Source organism: Poecilia mexicana, unplaced genomic scaffold (assembly GCF_051168715.1).
Source record: "Poecilia mexicana isolate PSO_F unplaced genomic scaffold, ASM5116871v1 scaffold_2, whole genome shotgun sequence".
Classification (NCBI taxonomy): domain Eukaryota; kingdom Metazoa; phylum Chordata; class Actinopteri; order Cyprinodontiformes; family Poeciliidae; genus Poecilia; species Poecilia mexicana.
Window position 1 is genome coordinate 16,130,169 of NW_028263371.1, and position 14,676 is coordinate 16,144,844.

The 14,676-nt window shown below is 38.4% G+C and overlaps 1 protein-coding gene and 1 long non-coding RNA gene across 2 annotated transcripts in view; both read right to left on the reverse strand.

The window, feature by feature from the left end:
• Nucleotides 1-615, reverse strand: part of htr2aa (5-hydroxytryptamine (serotonin) receptor 2A, genome duplicate a) — a 111,358-nt gene extending 110,743 nt beyond the window's left edge. Inside the window, exon 1 of the mRNA XM_088011899.1 lies at nt 596-615. The gene's annotated coding sequence lies outside the window, so the exon portion shown is untranslated. The remainder of the gene's footprint in view (nt 1-595) is intronic.
• A 1,201-nt stretch (nt 616-1,816) lies between these two features.
• Nucleotides 1,817-13,901, reverse strand: LOC106930226 (uncharacterized). The gene is made up of 5 exons (XR_001420811.2): nt 12,932-13,901; nt 12,765-12,832; nt 9,341-9,506; nt 4,499-4,602; nt 1,817-1,911 (listed from the first exon to the last, which is right to left on the reverse strand). It is a non-coding gene; the product is annotated as an uncharacterized LOC106930226 (long non-coding RNA).
• Nucleotides 13,902-14,676: the final 775 nt, after the last annotated feature.

Here is a 14,676-nt window from a genome sequence, read left to right on the forward strand (position 1 = left end):
ACATTAAAACATTTAATGTGTTAAAATTAATGTAACTAGTTGAAATTAACATGTTAAAGTCCGGGCCCTAATTTTTACTCAAGTGAAATGTCACCATTCAAGAAATTACTCAACAGTGGAAAACTATTTTTAAAAATGCTACTAAAGTATTAACTAAATATAACGTCTGATCAAATATATATGTCTGTTATATAGATAAATTGTAAAGTTATGTGCTAATCCTAGAATTTTAAAAGACTAGCATTAAAAAATACAACATAAATGCAAGAAAAAATATTTTTCCAAATAAATGTTCCTCAGTGTAAAATATATGTATGTAATACTTACAGTAGGTAATATTAAGCTAAAATATGTAGTATTTGGTGCATGTTAATTTGATTTCCAGCAGACAGAAAATAACAGAACACATTTTGCTCTTCATTCAGTGAAGTCGCATACAGTCAGTAGAATATCCAGAAATTAGCTCAAATCAGAGTACTGATCATTTACAATAACATTATTCAAGTGAAAGTATGGTCTAGTAAAACTACTCCTAGAAACAGTTGTTTTTTTTTCCCCAAAAAAGTTACTGTAAATGTAACTAGCTACTTCGTACCTCAGAGAAAGCATTCTCCTCAGCCTGCACAGCCTCCTCTGTCGTCTGTAGGGACACGTAGCTGGTCTCCCTCCCAGATTTTTACCAGGTTTGACTCTTCTCTCTTCAAAATTAGCACCTGAGATGAGAAAAGAGTAGAATTTTCAGGGCAATGTGGCTGGGAAAGGTGCTGGAAAAGGTTCTCAAAGCAGTAAAAGTACATTTCAGAGTTGAAGGCTTAACTTTGGCTCCATTTGCACAGAAACTACAGCACCATCTAGTGGCCTGGCATGACAACTACAGATGACTCGAGGCGACTTGCCGTCAAAACGTCTTTGCAGGCAGCGGTCTTGTGTAAACGTAGTTTGTGATTATATCAACCCACCTAAAGTATGAAAGTTGATACTTCTACATGTTTTAATCCGTATTTGCTGCGTTAGAGCCGTTTCCATGTAAAAACAAATATCGGTCCTGAAGATGCAGGAAGAATTAACGCACAGCATAATGGGTTGTAGGAATAAGGTGGATAACGCCTTGAAAAAAATCTTTTTTTTTTAATAAAACACTTTGTGCTGAGAAAAAAATATACATAACAAATAAGTTCTTATGTAGAAGCTGGTATGGATGAGAAAGCAACTAATGGGTACATGACAAGGATCAAAATATGCAAATTAACCCGGAGCTGTATCGGAGCATAACAGGAACAAAAACAGTAAATGTTTATATTCATAATAGAAGTTGACATTTCACAAAATATGCTTCATTTCTTCATGTTTGGACCAAGATAAAAGGCTTTTCAAGATATGCTTGGCATCATTAAAAACTGTGTGCTTCCAGCCTGACTCACATTTTTGTCACAAATGTGGCAGCCGTATTGACTTCAGCTGCATTTGTGTATATATATTTCTTTTGAAACCCACTTGAGTTCAAGTAGATGTGGAGGAAAAAACAGAAGGAATGAACGTGTGCATTTAGATCGTCAAGATTATTTAAAATAAATAAAAACACACATACATGTAGGTTGGTGTGAGAAATATGTAAAGTGAAATAACACGGAATCAGATTTAATTTGAAAGCTAATGTGCAGCACTGCACATGCAACTCTTTCCTTGCTCCCCACAGGCAGATCTGTTCACGGTTCTTCCTAATTATCGTGTTCACCATCACTCATCCGTTCCTTCACTTTGAAGTGCTGCTCTTGCTCTCCTCCAGATCACTCTTTCTCCCCTTCTTCACTTCTCCTCACTTCGTCGTCGCCACTGTCCCCCACTCAGCCAAGCATTTGGCGTTCTTGACCTAGTTGCATTTGCGCTCGTCACGCTGTAGTACAGTATACCCTGCAGGCAGCGGTAAACAAACCAGATGTTTATTTGTGGGAGCTAACACTGCTAGTGCTGGAACACAGATGGTGTTCTCCATCAGCAGGCTGAGGAGCAGATGGGATACAAGTTCAATAGTCTCATTTTACCAGTGCTTTTCTTATTCGCTGCACATTTAACACCAGAGGCAGCAAAATGTCAAAATGTTGGTAGATGCTTTTCCCTTGACTGTGTAATTGGGTAAATTGCTAACAATTACACTCTTGGAGTAATTCTTATAGGACGGCGACTTCTGTGAAGGTTCAGATCTTTCAACGCTTCTCCTTTTGTGGAAAATAGCCCCAACGTTGGTCCACTGGGTTCCCAAAGGTTTTGGATTTTGCAACCTTTCACCAGACTGATGTCAGCGACTTTGTTTTGCAACTACAGTATTCTCAGATTTCTGTTTGTGGAACATGCTGTGTGTGAGTAAGTATTAAGTGTCACAAGCTGTGAGTTTTTTGGCATGGCGTTGATGGGACCTATGTCAAAGAAATTTAGGAATACAATAAAGGAACTTACATTGGTGTGTTTAACTTTAAGTCAAATATCTAACAGAAAACCTTGGTGGATCTGAATTTACAGATTTTTTCTCTACACTGATGTTAGGTTTAATAACCAGAGGGACATTTCCTTGTGGACTATTGTCACAAATTTGCATCAAACCACTCCACATCCAAAGTGGTGTATGAGTAGCACTAATGCCAGTTGTTTGGTTTTTACATGTTTGTTTTCTGATATGATTAAGTTTTTCCTTTTCAGTTCATTCATTTGTGCTTAGTTTCTTGTTCTTGGGTTCTAGTTGTGCATTTTAGTTAATTCTCTACTGTTAGACTAGTTTTAACCTCCCTTTGTGTTTTCAGTGGTAATCAGCCTCGTTCCCTCAGTTCCCCTGCTCAGTCATCTCTCGTAGATGTTTAACATTCCCCTGATTATTGATCACACGTCCTGTGCATTTAAGCTCACTGGTTTCCATAGTTCGCTACTGGTCTCTTCCGTTGTTTCTAGCCTGTAATTTCTCCTTAGTCCTAACCTCTGTTTTCGTTCTGCTTCAAACACACAACTTCCAACGTTTGATGCATATTCAGCACATACCAAGGATCAAGTTGGAAGTAATTTGCTGCCATCTAGTGGCTGAAATCCAATTATGCATTATTTAGCTAACTTGCATACCAAATAATAAATATGCATCTTCTGTACATTTTCCACTTAAGATTATAAAACAGAATTTCCTCATCTCTTTGCATAATTGCATAAAGCAGAAGGGAGAAAACATAAAAAAGATTAAAATTGTTCCCCCTGTAACCCAAAATAAATTTTTGTGCTTAATTTTGTCCTAATTTTTTTTTGTAACCTTTTCATTTGGTGCCAGGAATGAACACATAAAGACAGTCACCTTACCTCTAGCTGATGTTCTGAGCAAACCCAAAATGACACAACACTGCTGACATTTCCCTGAGGTACCAGGTGGTGGACACAGTCAGTGTTTTAACTAGGCGTCTGGACCGCCTGACCTCTTGTACGCCTTTCGGTTTGTGTCCTGCGGAATCATTACCACCGCCGCCCGAGTCAGCACTTGTGCTAAAGGGAAGAGGTTAATAACTCTCCTCTCACCATCGCATGTTTACACAACACAGACGTGTGTTGAAAGGCCCCCGTTGAGCCACCTGAAGGGCATGATGTAATACAGCTTGACTGACAGATGGCATTTGGAAGGGCCACCCAGGGAGGGCAGGGGGAGGATATGTGCAGCGGTCAGCGTAAAGGACGGGAGGCGATGAATCACAAAACACACGCCGCTAACAACGCTGACACAAACACACCGAGACATGTGGCGGCATGCTAATATGCTCATATTTAATAAGTCAACAATTAGCAACACTTTAGCTCCACGCTCTTACCGCCAGTGCCCTAATGAGAAGTTTTTTAGAAGATAATTGAAGACTTCACATGAGGACACGACAAGTGTGACTAAGCATGTCTGAGTGCATGGTTTTTATTGAACTGGAAGCAAGTCCGTCTGAGACTGGCGACTTCTTTGCAATAGCTTAATTAAGAAAATGTAACAAACTTTTTAATATGCAGCACTAATCGGCAACACCGAGGGGGAGTCGAATCAGAAAACCGTTCACGCGCGATTAGCGCCATCTAAGTGTGAGCAGATCGCACGAGAAACGAACAGATAAGGCTCAACTTAACCCCTCATCTCACTGCTTATTAATGTGATTACCCAACTTGTTCTGCAAACGTTGGTGTCCCTTCATATATTTGCAAGACAACTGGCAAAATATGTGGATAATTTGTTGCTGGATACAACAGTGGATTTTTTTATTTATTTTTTAGCAAATTCTTTGGAAAACAGCTCATGCTCAGTCAAACTGGTTGAAGAAAGAAATTATCATCCGTTTTCAAGTCAAATGCAACTTGCAACATGTAACTGAAATTGGCAGGTTTGATTCCAGCTGGATTTCATCCAGCGGCAATTAGGTGCAGCACTTAGAGGAGCACCAGATGATTCCATCACTGCAAATGGTAAGCTTCAGGTAACAACGACCTTAAAACTCACCTTGTGTCAGTCGGTTCCTGGTCGATCACCTCTTCCTGGTTCCAGTTCCTCGTCACCTCCTGCATCTCTGACGGTCCCTCTGGATTCCTTCCTCCAGTTTCCTCCTGGGAATGTGTAAACAATAACTGTTTGGGTTCAGTTTTAACATCTGCTCAGTCTAAAAGTGACAAAACCACATTGGCGTATCAGGGCCATTGCATATAGAAAAAAAGAGGAGTAAAGTTCTGCCAAACACTTTTAGATTAATCTCAGAAATTGTAGAAAAACAAGAAATTTTCTGAGCTTCAAAAGTCAAAGACTTGTGAGAAAAAAAAAGGATAAGCTTTGAGATCGCAGAAATTTTCTAATAAAGAAAAAAGACTGAGTTTCAGAGCTTGAAAAATGTTGACTTTTAAAGAATAAAAAAAAAAGTTTAAAAATTTTACTTTTGAAACTCAGAAATTATTTTTTTCTCAGAAAATTTCTGAGATTCATCTCAAAATTTAAGTATTTTCTAGCAAATGGTCACCTTTTCAAGCTCTGAGTTTTTTATTGGGAATTTACTCCTTCCTGCTTCTATCTACAACGGCCCTAATATGTCATCATACAAAACTCAAACTTATATGTAAATCCATTCCAGCAATGACATTTATAAAGCTTTTATTGCAAAACCTTGTTAGAAAAATTCCTCTCTACATAAACCTTTAAAATGCTTTGTAAACAAAGTGTACATGTAATCTTTATGGACAGAAATCTGCAAAAGTGGTTTTCAATTTTGAGTCATCACCTGATTTGAGAACATAAATGATGACAGAAAAAAGAAGGCATCTTCTATGAGACATTCAAGCTTTAAAATAATAGAAGTATTGCATTTGGACCAGAAACAAAAAAAGACATAATTGTGACTAGCAAAAAAATAAATAAAAAAAAAACAGAATGATTCATACATACGGCCTTAAGCCCACCAGAAACTAATTCTGCCTAATCTGGCCCACACACATGCGAGGGAAGAAAACAGCCTAATGACTTTCCAAAGTAAAGACGGTGTGCGAGGAGAAAAGTGGGACAGAGACCAGAGACGAGACGGCCTGTGGCCGAGATCTGAGGGAAATCTGTAAGGTGGAAGGGCGCGATAAGGAAAAGAGGACAGGCGGACGGACCACAGTGACTGGATATCAGTTTTAGGAGCGTGCAGGAGGAGCTCAGGGAGATTGTAACGTGAATTCACCATCAGCCTCTCAACTTCCATAAACACCTGCCAGGGCGCTAACACGGGTATGGAAAGAAAAGACATGCTTGATGTCGATGTTAGCAAAAAGAATAGTTGAGACACAGAAGATGTCATTTGGTAACTTTTTAGATATTCATAAATATTTTTTCAATCAAGTTTAAACATCTAACAATTTGCTAAAGTCCAAGTTGTAAACCTAAAAGAAATGGGTGGAGGTAAACATTACTGGATTGGACGTCACGTGACTTATCGGGCTCAACTTATGCACCATTGCATTGCATCATATGAACTGTGTGATGCTGTGATAGCTCTGGTGAAGCCAAGAATAAGTACATTGTCCAAAAAAACCAAAAACAAAGCAAGCAAAAAAAAACACACACACCACATCTTTCTACCACTTCCTATGATTGTCTTTGTGGTTTGCACCAGTAGTAACATACAGATATTGATCCCGCGACATGTGATTTGAAAAAATAAATAAAAATTTCCATTATAGTTTTTTTTACTATGGCTGAAAAACTCATACAAGTGACCAAAAAAAAAAAAAAGTTTTTTCAAAATTGGAGTGTCTCCGTTCAGCAAATTTATTCTTGTAGCTTCAATTTGCACAATTTTATGGTTCATGGAAACCCAGCTTGTGTTCTTGTAATCTGCTTGACAGATCAATTAGAGGTGCTAATGTTTTTAAGGCTTTATGGATTAGATATCCATACAGATTCTGCCATGTGAAATGTGTGGAATCCTACTGGGACTTTGGCCAAACAGAAATGGTAAAAATTTTACTTGAATCTCTAAAAATCTATTTTCCAAACCAGAACAAATGTTCTTTTCATTAACTCTTCAGAACACCACCAAAAAACAGGCAGAAGCATCTTGACGCTTCAATTTGTGTCAAGATTTTTTTTAATTAATGTTAAAAATATGGGCATGAAAAATGATGAAATGAGCTTAAAATTTTACCTTTGATTCCTACAGCCAATTAGTGTAGTTTTTCAGCAGGAAGCAGAGTTGGGACCCTCAGATGATGTTATGCATAATATATTGGGAATAAAATGTGTCAGCTCTGAACTGCTTTGATGTGTCTTTACGTTCAGTCTGAGCCACGATGCAGAAAAAAAAATCAAGATCTTATGTAGACGCCAGTTTTAATATCTTAAACTGGTTTAATATGATTTTTCTCAAACGGCATTCAACTACAACACAGTTGAGCACTATAGTAAAATGGTTTACTAGCAAATGTTGCTAAAATAATTTAAATTTTCCCTAAACATATTATGTATCCTTTGAAGATTTGTGAGAAGTTGATGCACTCTTCTATCACCGCAATTCTAGACTTATCTCCCCAATCGCCCAGGTTCGTAGACTATAAAGAGAAAATTACAAATTTATGATCATATTCGAGCTAAAAAAATTATCGTTTATATAATAATTGTTATTTCTAAAAAAAGAAAAAGGAGGGCGCATGCGCCAACGTGTATGCAGCCTGTTGCAGTTGCTCCTGCTTGTAGTAATCGATTTCTTTGACCGTTGCAAATAAATTTATTTACCGATTATTATTATTTAATTTATTTAGTCATGTTTAAATTACTTATATCACATATATTTTAATATTGCTCAGATTAGCAAATATTACTAATTTTTAACACCTTGGACAGAGTAGCTTGTCAACAAATAAGCAGTTTCCCCCTAGGATAGAAATAAATTCCATTTTGACTCATTCTGCTCAGATTATATTGAATTTGTTAGTTTTGTCAAAAAATAAATTACAAAAACCACATCAAATTATAAGCAGGCCTTGTTACGCCACCGCCGTTCAACAGAAACTCGTTTTAAGAAATCCTGACCCATCTCTGTCATATTTCAAATGTAAAAAAAAAGGGCAGCCAGGAGACGGTTGTTCCTGCGGATGGATTCTGACGGATGATAATCTGAAGGACGGTTACATGCTGGAGGGCCGTGGGAATCGGTTCTGCCTTCAGCGTATTGTTGTGTCTCTTCTCCTCTGCGTTTCAGTCGCGTGCTTCACGAAACCTTCATATTGCCTCCACTTACAAAGCGCTTGACACAAAAACCGGCAAATGAAGAAAGGATGCAACTTAAACCTTAAGTTGTTGAGATTTTGCTTTTGTAAATTAAGATTTTTTTTTTTTTGAAAATGTAAAATTAAATCAATTTGTGGGAGAAGAAAAACAAAACATTCCACTTAACAGGTCACATTACCACATATTTAAGTGGGTGATGTATAATCGATGACACTGTTGGAAACCCAACAAGTGAACCGATTCGACAGAGTGGCATCAGAGAAATATGTGATGGGTATCGATTTAAATCAGGGTCAGAGGAGAACATGAGACGGGAACGGACAGATGTTCTTCAGCTGGGAGCTATGGGTAATCCTGAAGGGGAAGTGGGGACGACTTCCCACAGTACGGTACGTTCGCATGTTTCTTACATAAGCAACACTTTGGAAGAAGGATTTCTGCATCATGGCTTTGCAATGTGTGTGTGGCAGGAGCTCCGGCCAGATTAGGTTAATCAAAAACATGGACATTTTATTGCTTTTGTAAATTTTCTAGGCTTTAAAACCAATTTCAAAAATTGAAATCTTGATGGAAAATATTTAATTGTTTCAAGAAAAATATAGAAATGTTAAGAGGGGAAAAAATCTGTTTTGTGATTGAAATGAAAATGTTTCGAATAAAGTGGAGGTAATTATTTTTGAAGACGAAATGCTGAAAGTGTGGTGTTCTTCCCAAGCAGTGTGCGTCTATCTATTATGCTAAAGGAGAAAATATATCTTTGCTGTAAACCAGGGGTGTCAAAGTCAAATGGACGGAGGGCCAAATAAAAAATTTAGCTACAAGCCGAGGGCCGGACTGATCGAATGTTCATTGAAATTTTTTTAAATGACGCATATAGTCTAGTGAACCTAATTGAACCTACTGAAAACCTAACAAATATATTCCAATATGATCAGATAAATAAAGCAATATTTTCTTATGGCTCTGTCAGTAATCTTTAATTTTCAACAGACACAACTGAAATATTTTTAAAATATAATTGGATTGAAATACAATAAAATAAAGTGCAAAAATCTATTAATCCACATATGTCAGAGTCAAGGCATTTAGATGTGTCGCCAGCGAATTACGGTACTGCAAATTTAGATGTGTCGCCGGCGACACATCTAAATTTGCAGTACCGTAATTCCGCCACACGTAGCGCTAAGTGGAAAAATTCCAACGGTTTCTGAAAGGGGAGACGTTGCACTTTCCAGCAAGTATCGGGTTAATACGGTAACTTCGCAGCTGCAGCTGCAGAGAGTGTAATTAATCCGGGGGGCACTCGTTTAATAGACGGTATATTTCGGCAATAACTTGGTGGATATTGAAAGTTCCGGTTGTTATGGATACATGGGTAAGTACATCATCTCACAGAACATTTAAAGAACTACTTACAGTTCAAATAAGGAAGATATTTTTTTTCAGACGGGGTGCCGGCTTGCTGCGGTCTGCGGGCCGGTTCTAATAATAAATCAAGATCATCCCAGGGGCCGCAAAAAACCTTCTCGCGGGCCGGATGTGGCCCGCGGGCCTTGACTCTGACATATGTGCTGTAAACACTCGTCACGCCTAATCACATTCCTCTAGGGGGCGCTGAGGTGTATTATGCACCATATCACAACACAAAGTTGCTGTGAACTTCAACTCGATGTCAGAGTTGCTGTAGTTCATCCATTTTCCCCCTCTGTGCACCAGCCAGGTCCGTTTACCAGTTTCAGGACCCAACTAACAATACCTTGAGAAAAAATGAGATCTGGTTAAATATAAAACAGGCTTTAATGCCAAAAATGATAAAATGTTACACATCATCCAAATGTAACAGATACAGAGTGACGTTCACTGTCCAGCGCTGGGCTCCACTCAGCTCACCTTAGGGTGAAACCAAGTGAGGCAACGATTGTAGCTCAAGTTCAGCTTTATTTTCTCCTCATTCTGCTCCCTCTCCAAGGTGTTGGCCTGCCTTAGTTTAAATGTGTGACTGTCGCCAGTCTTAAATGTTACGGTTATGTCAGCATGCAGCCATGTGAGCAGATAAAACGGATAGAGAAAAGACAAAGAGTCCTTTTGTCCATAACAGTGAGTGGAACTCCTGATCAATTTCTTGTGACTTTATAGACAAGAAATGTTACAAGAGTCAAAGTTTCTTTTATGAAGGACATTTTAGTTCCATTAGTCTTCGTTTTTCACAATGTAGCATCAGGTTTTTTTTCTATTTTTTGTATTCGTTTGTCCTTAGCTTGATGTTTGTTAGCCCATTAGCTCCTCTTTACACCAAGCAAACTTTTAGCCACATAAAACAGTTTTTTTCCCCCCGATTGGCGCAACTACAAACAACGTCGCGGTAAGTTTTTTAATGACTTATTTCATGAATCAACTTATTCACAGAAAATTTTAATTGTTTCTTATTTAAAGGAAACAACGCAATTGCAAAATTGCATTCTTTCCTGACATTAACAGAATATCAACAAAGTTTTTCACACTTTGGTAATGGAAATGCAGTTTGTGTTTGCTTATCAATTTGAGCACAAAAACAATGTAAAACTACAGCTACAACAGAGCCGGTAGAACTAGTAACATGAGACCAGATAAAATTTTGCCTCTCCTTCTTAGGCAATAATCTGAGTCAGCCGCTGATTCAGATTGGAATAGAGGGCTGGGAATCCGGCCAAATCAATGTTTATGGGAGATGAACAATCAGACACAGACAGCAGGTTTTCTTAAAATATGTTTCCAGAAACCATTATTTGCATAAAACACAAACAGGGTACAGTTTGAATGTTAAATGTAACTGAAAATGAATCCTCAATGTCTCAAGTCTGATCAGTCAGAGGTAAGTGTGACATGCACACCCAAAAGGAAAGATTTGAAATTATTATTCCTGTGATCTTTTTAAGTACATTTTTCATTTTCTCCATTTGGGTTCAAACTTCCATGATGAATGTAAATGAGCCAAGGGGAAACAGATATGTGATGTTTTTCAGACTTCATAGAAATTTAACAGGACATTTGGGAGCACTGGCTATTTCCTGGAAGCTGCACATACCAGTAGTTTCAGGCCCACGTAGTGACGATTGGGTTAATCTTTGGTTTTATTTTTAAGCTAAAATAACCAACAATATAAATTCAAAAGTAAACAAAAGGAAGAAAGGTTGTAATATGGTTCGATTTCTTGACTGACGCACAGTATAATCTTACAGTAAGCAGGGGGCCTTAGTCGTGGAAAGGAATTAATTTCCTCACACATGCAGGCAGAAATATGCAAGTGCAGTGAGTCACAGTGAGCGGATGAGTCAAAATTCTCACAACAGGAAGTGTAAATGCCGAGCAGTCACCATCTAAGCCGTTATTAATTCTGGAGCACGCCGCCGCCAGCTTTCCACTCACCTGTCATCTGATCAACAACTCCCCACAAGACTGTGAGGGATTTACAGCCAACGGTTCAAGGTTAGAAGAAGGGGACAACATTTCTTTCAGATACACACTTTCTGAAGCTTTTAGTGTCGTTCAATGAAACAATAAAAAATTTTGACTGTTGCTTGTGAGGTCTATGCATAAAAGCCCTGAAAAGGAGAATAATTGAGTAAATGAGCCACAGATGTGTTCTTTTCTCCAGCATGCATTGGCTGAGTTATTGTAACTTATACAGACACACTGCATGTTATTGTTTACATCCATCACCGCGTTACTGGCATAGAGCAATCCCGCTAACAAATGAAACCTGTAGCTGTAGGTATTAAAAAGTTAACGCAGTACGACAATGAACTGACTCAATGAGCTGACACAAGTAATTAAACAACAGTTAGTACTGAACGTCATTGTAACTATGCCGTTTGAACCTAGTGTTCTAGGTTTGATGAAAGACATTACATCAAACATTTAACATTTTATTTTTCTTTTGCTTAAAGTGATAAGGACGAGTGGTTTACCCAGGGGAGAAAGCACAGGACAGCAACTGGCTTTCTAAAAGAGCGTCTATGCAACATAAGGAGGAGGCAAAGTCCTTGGAGGAAGACGCTTTCAGCATGGATGGAAGCCGAATCAAAAAGATTAATTTTGCCTGGTACCAGCACATAGACTTGTTTCTAAACCCTTTTGTTTTGAGCAGCAATCTTAGCTCTTACAATTGTCGGTTTTAATTTTCAACCATGTTGATGGCTGTTTCAAAGCTTTTTTTGTTTTTGATGTAAAATATCTTAAATCATGTGTCCAGGTTTGGGACTTTCTTCAAACTGTCATCTATGAAATCCCAGGAAATGAATCGTGTCTAATAAAATTACAGAGGGCCCAGTTATCTGCAATGGAAGGGTGAATGCTGTTCATAAACAATCCTTTAACCTTCTGACTTCAAAGTCTTTCCTGTTACCATTTTACTAAAGTACTGATATAGTTACTTGTTAAATGGCAGAATTTCTTAGTATGCTTCCTGTCAAAGTGTTTTGATGACATTATTTCTTCATCTGTATAAGAAATAATACATCAAGTTCCAATCAGTACTCCAAGTACTGTTATAGATACTTGTTAAATTATTATTTTTACATGTTTACTAATGGATTGAAACAAGGGAGCTGTTTTAATCAATTGTACAATTTTTTGACTTTTACATGTCTGCTTTAAAACTTCCACGTTTTGTTGACAACTTGACAGCTAAAACCAAAATCTGCTCACAGTGAGCAGTTTTTTTTGCCAACTTGCAACGTGTCTACATACATTTAACAATGACAAACTTTAAACGACAGCATGGTTTCCTTATGAACCAAATTACACAAATATTACAGTAACCAATAACTTATCTTGTGTGCAAAGGTTGCCCTGCAGCTGGAATACACAGTATAATGCTACATTCACCAACAAGGGTTAGCATTGTCTGCTACGGCTAACTGGCTAAACTTCATCTATTAACAAGAATAATGTATGTAAATATCAATAACAAAATGTATTCAAGAGCCTTGTAATAGTTACAACATTACGGATAAGTTTTTGTGTGAACTCATACCTGAAAAGGGGAATAATTGAAGTAAGGAGCCACGGACACGTTCGTTCTTCTGCTGCGATGTGAACTGACTGGGGAAGAAGAAGTCCCATGCTAGCTCACAGCCATATGTCATCTTTCAATTACAGGTAAGGGAACTATTACAAATCATAAAAAAAATGTAAACTAACCTTTTAGGGCGTGCTGCTCCAGGTCCTGTTGGAATTTGCTCTAAGTGGAAAGTGTGTTTTAGAAATATGCTGTCATATCTGCCAGGCTGTTTGCAGATTGTGTGCTTCAGTGTGCAGCTCTCAGGTGCTTCTCTCCTGCAGGCTTCCTGTCAGGCTTGTTACCCACAGGTGCAGCACATCAGACTGATTAGATGACTGGCATAAAAGGAGCATCAGAGCCTGAAGAAGGCTTCGGTTTGTTCTTAGACAGAGCGGTGAATTGGCTCCCTGTGGCTCTTCTTTTCGTTGTTAACTTTTGACTTTTGCATATGCCTTCCTCAGGTCAGCTCTGCAGCATTATCTCCTCCAAAATATTAATAATGTGTTATCATGACACAAGACATGTCTATTTTTTGAATATGTACAAAAAATATATAGCATAAAGCATGTCAGAACTCTTATTTTACATATGCCTATCAAAATCCCCACCCCTTAACTGTCTCTACGCAATCTTACATTTATTATGTATAATCTGTACAGATAACTAAACATGCATAGTTAAAGGTGCAGAATATAACTGTTATAAAAAAATATTTTTTGACTGTGCCATGATAGTATGGTATTATATTATCTGTGCCAAAAAAAAAAAAAAAAAAAGGAAATTACCATCTAGTGCTGCTCGTCGCCCTTTGCTAGCAGAGCCTGTTGTGTGCTCAGGCTAGTTAGCAGAGCTACTGGTGACGGCAGATAAATGTTTTTCTGTAACAGCAGCTCCAGGAGGAGAAAATCTGCCATACTCCAGGCATCGTGCCAGTCATTTTAAGAATGCTTATGGATCCCCCGAAAAACGGCAAAGACCCGGACATTATCATCAATCAATAAAATCCTCCCAGGCCGAACTTGAAAAGTGGACGTTATGATGCTAACACTTAGCTTTCATCAACAACTCATAGGCGGAAGTGAAAGCGCTGCGCAACACAAGTAATAACCCGGCCAGAACACGGTGCGCTAAATATAAATTTAGGCATTTAAATTTTCCTCGAGGAATTTTAATAATCTAGGTACTCGAATCATTCGAGGAATCGTTTCAGCCCTAGTGCCGGAGTTAACTTCAACCGAATTGAGACCTGCCAGAGGTTGTTTCTTGGTCCATATCAGAGTTCAATTGCACATTCATACCTCCCCAAATGAACCAGACTTTCTCAGCAAACGGACCGGAGTTCCATTAAAGCATACTAAACAGGGCTGGTGTGAATGTGCCCTAAGTTAGTGTTATATCTTCCTCTTTGCTGACCATGTCTATCGCAGTGAGTTCTTTGTGGAGATGTTCACTTTAGAGTGATCTGGAGTAGCTTTGAAAGCCCACCAACTTCAACAAAGCTGTGCTGGACGTTATTTTATAAAAGCATAATTTAGCATAAAAACCCAACATAATGAAATGTCTTTTCATTCTCTCCTGCTGTTCTGGCAGACAGAGCGTGCCCAGAGACTGTCAGGAAGCTGTCAGTCAAACAAATGGAAGACTGTGTGTTTGCATGAGAGAGTAAATAAGATTGTCTGCACAATGGAACGTGTTCTCGTGCAGCTCCACTGCGGACACATTCAACAAAATCTCATCCAGCTTGATGTTGCGTTCGGCTGCCATGGAAACAGCCGTACTTGCTCCACTCATGACTGATATTGATGCACTGAGATTGACTGCTAAATGGGCTGCAGCATGGAAACAGAAGAAAGCAAACTGGAGTCTGTTCTCAGTGACCAGCACA